The sequence below is a fragment of the Arvicanthis niloticus genome, chromosome X (assembly GCF_011762505.2).
Source record: "Arvicanthis niloticus isolate mArvNil1 chromosome X, mArvNil1.pat.X, whole genome shotgun sequence".
In the NCBI taxonomy this organism is placed as follows: domain Eukaryota; kingdom Metazoa; phylum Chordata; class Mammalia; order Rodentia; family Muridae; genus Arvicanthis; species Arvicanthis niloticus.
In genome coordinates this window covers 109,712,353-109,718,763 of record NC_047679.1, presented here as the reverse complement: position 1 = coordinate 109,718,763, position 6,411 = coordinate 109,712,353, and the positions used below count along the sequence as shown (strand labels likewise).

The 6,411-nt window shown below is 45.2% G+C and overlaps 1 non-coding gene and 1 pseudogene across 1 annotated transcript; one reads left to right on the top strand and one right to left on the bottom strand.

The window, feature by feature from the left end:
* The first annotated feature begins 596 nt into the window (after positions 1 to 596).
* LOC117695125 (thyroid hormone receptor-associated protein 3 pseudogene) lies at positions 597 to 3,926 on the top strand (annotated as a pseudogene).
* Positions 3,927 to 6,046: 2,120 nt separating this feature from the next.
* LOC117695608 (small nucleolar RNA SNORA48) lies at positions 6,047 to 6,191 on the bottom strand. Its single transcript, XR_004604659.1, has one exon. It is a non-coding gene; the product is annotated as a small nucleolar RNA SNORA48 (small nucleolar RNA).
* Positions 6,192 to 6,411: the final 220 nt, after the last annotated feature.

The following is a 6,411-nucleotide window of genomic DNA, read 5'->3' as shown; positions in this document are numbered from 1 at the left end:
TTGGTGTTCTGTTCAGGAAATTTTTCCCTGTGCCCATGTGTTTCGAGGCTCTTTCACACTTTCTTTTCTATTAGTTTCAGTGCATCTGTTTTTTTGGAGATCCTAGATCCACTTGGGCTTTAGTTTTGTACAAGGAGATAAGAATGGATCAATTTGCATTCTTCTGCCTGTTGGCAGCCAGTTTAACTAGCACCATTTGTTGAAAGTGCTGTCTTTTTTCTACTGGATGGTTTTGGCTCCTTTGTCAAAGATCAAGTGACTGTAGGTATGTGGGTTCATTTCTCAGTTATATTCCATTGATCTTCCTGCCTGTCATTGTACCAATACCATGCAGTTTTTATCATTATTGCTCTGAAGTACAGCTTGAGGTCAGGGATGGTGATTCTCCCAGAAATTCTTTTATTGTTGAGAATAGTTTTTGCTATCCTGTTTTGTTGTTGTTGTTGTTATTCCAAATGAATTTGAGAATTGCTCTTTCTAACTCTATGAAGAATTGAGTTGAAATTTTGATGGGGATTTGCATTGAATCTGTAGATTGCTTTCTGCAAGATGGTCATTTTTACTATATTAGTCCTGCAATCCACAAACATGGAGGAATGGGTACAGAAAATGTGGTACATTTACACAATGGAGTACTACTCAGCTATTAAAAACAATGATTTCATGAAATTCTTAGGCAAATGAATGGAACTAGAAAATATCATCCTGAGTGAGGTAACTCAGTCACAAAAATCACACATGATATGTACTCACTGATAAGTGAATATTAGCTCAAAAGCTAGGAATACCCAAAATATAATTTGTAGACCACATGAAGCTCAAGAAGAAGGAAGACCAAAGTGTGGATGCTTCAGTGCTTATTAGAAGGGGAAACAAGGTACTCACAGGAGGAAATATGGAGACAAAGTGTGGAGCAGAGACTGAAGGAAAGATCATCCAAAGATTACCCCACCTGGTGATCCACCCTATATACAGATACCAAACCTAGACACTATTGCAGATTCCAAGAAGTATATGCTGACAGGAGCCTGATATAGCTGTCTCCTGAGGCTCTGCCAAAGCCTGACAAATACAAAGGTGGATGTAACCAACGTGGCTATGGAAACTACTGTTCCAATTGGCAGAACTTGCCGGGCAGTGGTGACACATGCCTTTAATCCCAGCACTTGGGAGGCAAAGGCAGGCAGATTTCTGAGTGTAAGGCCAGCCTGGTCTACAAAGTGAGTTCTAGGACAGCCAGGGCTATATGGAGAAACCTTGTCTCTGAAAACCAAAACAACAACAACAAACCTAAAAACTAGTTGGCAGAACTACCAGCAAGTATACAACCCTCATCAGGCTTTTCTCAATCCTCAAATTCAAAGAGAAGGTCCTCTTCACCACAGTCCAGGAGCCATTGTGGAATTCTGATAAGTCATCCTCTGACAAGTCAAGACTTTCCTCATTCTCCAGGTCTTCCTCCAACCACAGCAGAATTGAGTGGTGTAAGCAAAAGTCTACAAAAGAGAAAAAGTCCTCTTCCAAGGATAGCGGCCATATCAGGCAGCTGGTGATAACCAGGGAGATGAGGCTGAGGAGCAGACATTCTCTGGAGACACCTCTCAGGATATAAAAGGGTCTGAGAGCTCAAAGCCATGGCCAGATGCCACCACCTATGGCACTGGTTCTGCATCACTGGCCTCAGTTTCTGATCTGAGTCCCTGGGAGAGAAGGCCAGTTCTCAAAAGTCCCCTCCAGTCTGTGGTAGTTAGGCAAAGGTCACCACACCCTAGCCCTGTGCCAAAACCTAGCCCTCCACTTTCTAATGCATTCCAGATAGGCTCATCTATGTCAGATGGTGCTAGATATTAATCAGTCTGGAGCACACCAAGATCAGTTTGACCATGACTCTGGGTCTTTGAGTCCATCCAAAAAGAGGGTAGAATCTACCAGTCACTGGCTCAGTATATGGTTCATCTCAGAAAGAGAGCAATGCTTGGGGGGTGGGGGGGGGGAGTAGCATACTTTAAAAGGTACCTGGAAGAGCAGAAGACAGAGAATGGGAAGGATAAGGAGCAGAAACTAAAGGAGAAATGGGGCTTCTCTGATGCTGATGTCAAAATGAAATCTGATCCATTTGCTCCCAAGTTGGACACTGAGAAGCCCTTCTGAGGCAGCCAGTAGTCCCAAAAGGTATAAGCTCCGGGATGACTTTGAGAAAAAGATGGTTGACTTCCACAAGGAGGAGATGGATGGGCAAGATAAGGACAAAAGTAAGGGAAGGAAGGAACCCGAGTTTCACGATGATCCCAAATTTATGTCTAAAGTCATAGCCGGTGTAAGCAAAACCAGGAGGAAGAGAAGCCAGGCAAGTGGGAGAGCCTGCATACAGAGAAGGAAAAGCAGAGGAGCTGGAGGAGGAGCCTTTCACAGAGCGATCCCAAAAGGAGGAGCGTGGAGGGTCCAAGAGGAGCGACAATGGACACAGGGGCTTTGTGCCAGAAAAGAATTTCCAGGTGACTGCATACAAGGCAGTCCAGGAGAAAAGTTCATCACCTCCCCCAAGGAAGACCTCTGAGAGCCGTGACAAGCTGGGAAACAAAAGAGACTTTTCCTCAGGGAAGTCTTCCTTTTCCATTACTCGGGAGGCCCAGGTCAATGTCTGGATGGACTCCTTCGATGAGGAACTTGCACAACCCAGTGACTTACTGGCTCAGGAACGAAGCTTTGTTGGTATCTAGTCCATAGCAACAAAACAGAGCAGGAATTCCATTCCATCTTCCAGCGCATACAGTCAGCTCAGTCTCAGCGTAGCCCGTCAGAACTGTTTGCCCAGCACATAGTGACCATTGTTCATCATGTGAAAGAGCATCACTTTGGATCCTCTGGGATGACATTGCACGAACGCTTTACTAAATACCTAAAAAGAGGAAATGAACAAGAAGCAGCTAAAAATAAGAAAAGCCCAGAGATACACAGGAGGATAGACATTTCCCCCAGTACATTCAGAAAGCATGGTTTGACTCATGAGGAATTGAAAAGTCCACGAGAACCTGGCTACAAGGCTGAGGGAAAATACGATGATCTGGTTGATCTTCGCCTTGATATTGAACGTCGTAAAAAACATAAGGAGAGAGATTTTAAGCGAGGTAAGTCAAGAGAGTCGGTGGATTCCAGAGACTCCAGCCACTCAAGAGAAACATCAACTGAAAAGACAGAGAAAACCCACAAAGGATCAAAGAAACAGAAGAAGCCCCGCAGAGCAAGAGACCTGTCTAGGTCCTCCTCCTCCTCCTCCTCCTCCTCCTCCTCCTCCTCCTCCTCCTCCTCCTCCTCCTCCTCCTCCTCCTCCTCCTCCTCCCAGTCTTCTCACTCCTACAAAGCAGAGGAATCCCCTGAGGAAGCAGAGGAGAGGGAGGGGAGCACCACAGGTTTTGACAAATGCAGATTGGGACCAAAGACTTCGTGGGTCAGAATGAAAGAGGCTGCAGAGCTCGGGGAACCTTTCAGTTTCGAGCAAGAGGGAGAGGTTGGGGCAGAGGAAATTACTCTGGTAACAATAACAACAACAGAGACAATGATTTTCAAAAGAGAAGCCAGGAAGAAGAATGGGATCCAGAGTACGAGGCAGTGGCTGAGGAGCCTTTCCCATGGGGAAGGGCCGGTTCATGTTCCGGAAATCCAGTACCAGCCCCAGGCGGGCTCATGACAAGTTCAGTGGGGAGGAGGGAGAGATTGAAGATGATAAGAGTGAGACAGAGAACAGAGGACAGTCTACAGCCCTCAGCTGAGTTGGAGCCACTCTTGATGGAGCACTTGCCCCAGGGGAGAAAGGCGCTGGGAGAGGCTGGTGAAGCTCAACAAGGAGCCTCATGAAGATCCTGAAAACCCCACCCCACAACCCACTAGCCACACAGAATCCCACAACATTGGAGCATCCCTGGTGCTGTCTCACTGGACAGAGGATAGGATGCTGCCACGGAGCCTAGATCAGGCCCATGCTCCCAACAGACCACACACACTGGGCTCCTGCTGTTGTTGGTGTGTAGGGTGGCCAGGGCAGGAAGAAGGATGCTGATGTTTGAACTTAGTTCTGGTTTTGTCGACCCACCCCCACTCCCACCCCTAATTAAAAACCAAGTTTTCTTAATTTCATTTCATTTGGAACTAAATAGGAATTTGGTTTTCAAATACATAACTAAGTGGAAATAGTTTATATTTTAGAAAGGTAACTTAAATGTGTTATTTCTAATGCCAAGTACGTAAAGTAGAACGTCCTTCCATCCTTTTTTAAAAGCATGTTAAATTTTACAATGCCATTTTATTTAAGTAGCAAATTACAAGAAACAATTTTGAGAGGTTCTTAATGAAATAATTATAGGACATTTTAATCATGAGTTTGATTTTATTTTACTAAATGGGAAATATTGCTGGTATTTTAAAATTCTCTATTTTAAGCGATCAAAAGCAAAATTACATGAGGAACAATTGCTACTTCAATATTTTCTATATGAGCTACTGTGACTCAGGTTTAAAGTGGTAGATGTTATTGACTAAAAAAAAATACCATGTGACTTCTTAATTGGGAGGCACTTTGCTGTAGCAATGGGCACTCTAAAACTGTGCATAGCTCAGAGCTGGATTTCATGTCCCTCAGGCCTTGGCACCATGTCTTTTTAAGTAGAAATTTATAATACATCATTTTAAAACTGACTGTTTCTTTGTGAGTTTCACATCATGTACCACAGTCCTGCTCATCTCCCTGTCCCCTCATATCTACCCTTTATCCTTGCAAACTCCTCCCCCAAATTAAAACACACAAGCAACTCCACCACTACCAACAACAAACCAAAGCATCGAAAACATCCCGTTATGAAAGCTGTCAGAGTGTACTCTACAGTATATCACTCTATCCAGACATCTTCACTTGCAAACATTCATTGCAATGAGTCATTGGTCTGGTACAAGATATTTGGCTTCTGTGACACCATCAATATTGGATCTTCATCAGGGCTTCTTCCAGTTATCCTGTTGTTGACCTGTGTCATGGAGATCCTGCAGCTTTGAAAGAGCAGGGCTACCCTTTCAGAAATTCCGACTGTCTACAGATGAAATAGATTTTGAGGTGGGTCAAATCAGAGCTCTGGATCTGGACCTGGGTGATGCTGAGCTGGTCAGCCCACTGGCCCTCCCTTATCCGCACTACCAGGGAGAGCTCTCCAGCACTGCTCCAGGGCTAGCTCTCCTGAGCTCATGACCCTGTGGTCAGCTTTCCCAATTGCCAGAGGTGGTGAGGATCAGGGGTGGGAAGGAGCATCCTCTGTGTCTGTGCCATGCCAAAGCTGAAGAATGGTGTAGTCAGCTTTCCTACCCTCATGCCCTATGGTTGGCTCACACAACATCCCTTCATCAGGGGCCAGCTCCACTCTGCTGCCTAGATGAGGTGCATCACCTGCTTTCTGGAGTACTGCCACAGGTGAGAGATGGGGCCAGCTCTCCAGAGCCCTGCCTTCAGTGAGGGGCAGACACAGTTTTACACAGTCCCTGGACATCCAGATGGTCCCCAGCAGATGCCCCAACCAGGAACATCCCCATATTCTCTAGGGGTAATATAAGCAGTGGAAATTGACACTGACACCAGCCACTGAGTAGCTGTGGACTAAGAAGATATGGTCCTCAGTGGCAGCTTGGGCTGGCACTTTACTATGGCTCCAGGTGTCAGGGATGAGAACTGATAAACAGGTTCCTCCTCTACATCCTGAGTCTTCAGTTCCATCTCTCTTGATAATGCTCTAGCTGTTCCACTTCTCTTTCTCACCCATCTGTCCTCCACATACTTACATATTGTTGTGGATCTTGCTTTCAGGATTGCCACGTGACGTGACTGTTAGGACCCTGGGTGACCTTTTCTATTCACCCTGTATGACGTGTTGGCAAGCAGGTGTCTCTGGCCTACCTGTGCAGCACACTGGATGGCAGATCTTTAGATGGCATCGCAGTTCACAGGTCTCTCCATCTTCCTCCTCCTGTGCTGCCTGCCTGGATTTGATTTGCTTTGATCTGATTTTTATAAGTCCTAGGCATAAGACAACTTTGACCACCAAGACAGGCATCAAGCTAGGATGAACAAAAAACTGCCAATTGCTCTGACCCTGGCTAATATAAGAAAAATACCACCAATAAGGTGTCTGTTTGTCCATTGCCAGGGAGCAATTACACATTATTATGGCACATGAGGAGGTCAGACAACAACTTGCAGTAGTCAGTTCTCTTCTTCTAACATGAATATTGGAGATTAAATCAGGTTATTTATTAGGTTCAGCAGCATGCTTCTCTACCCACAAGCTGTCTTATGAATCCTGAATTCTATGTCTTCATCAGAAGATGAGACAGTATTTTTTCTCAGTCACTGTACACTACTACCAACTTCTA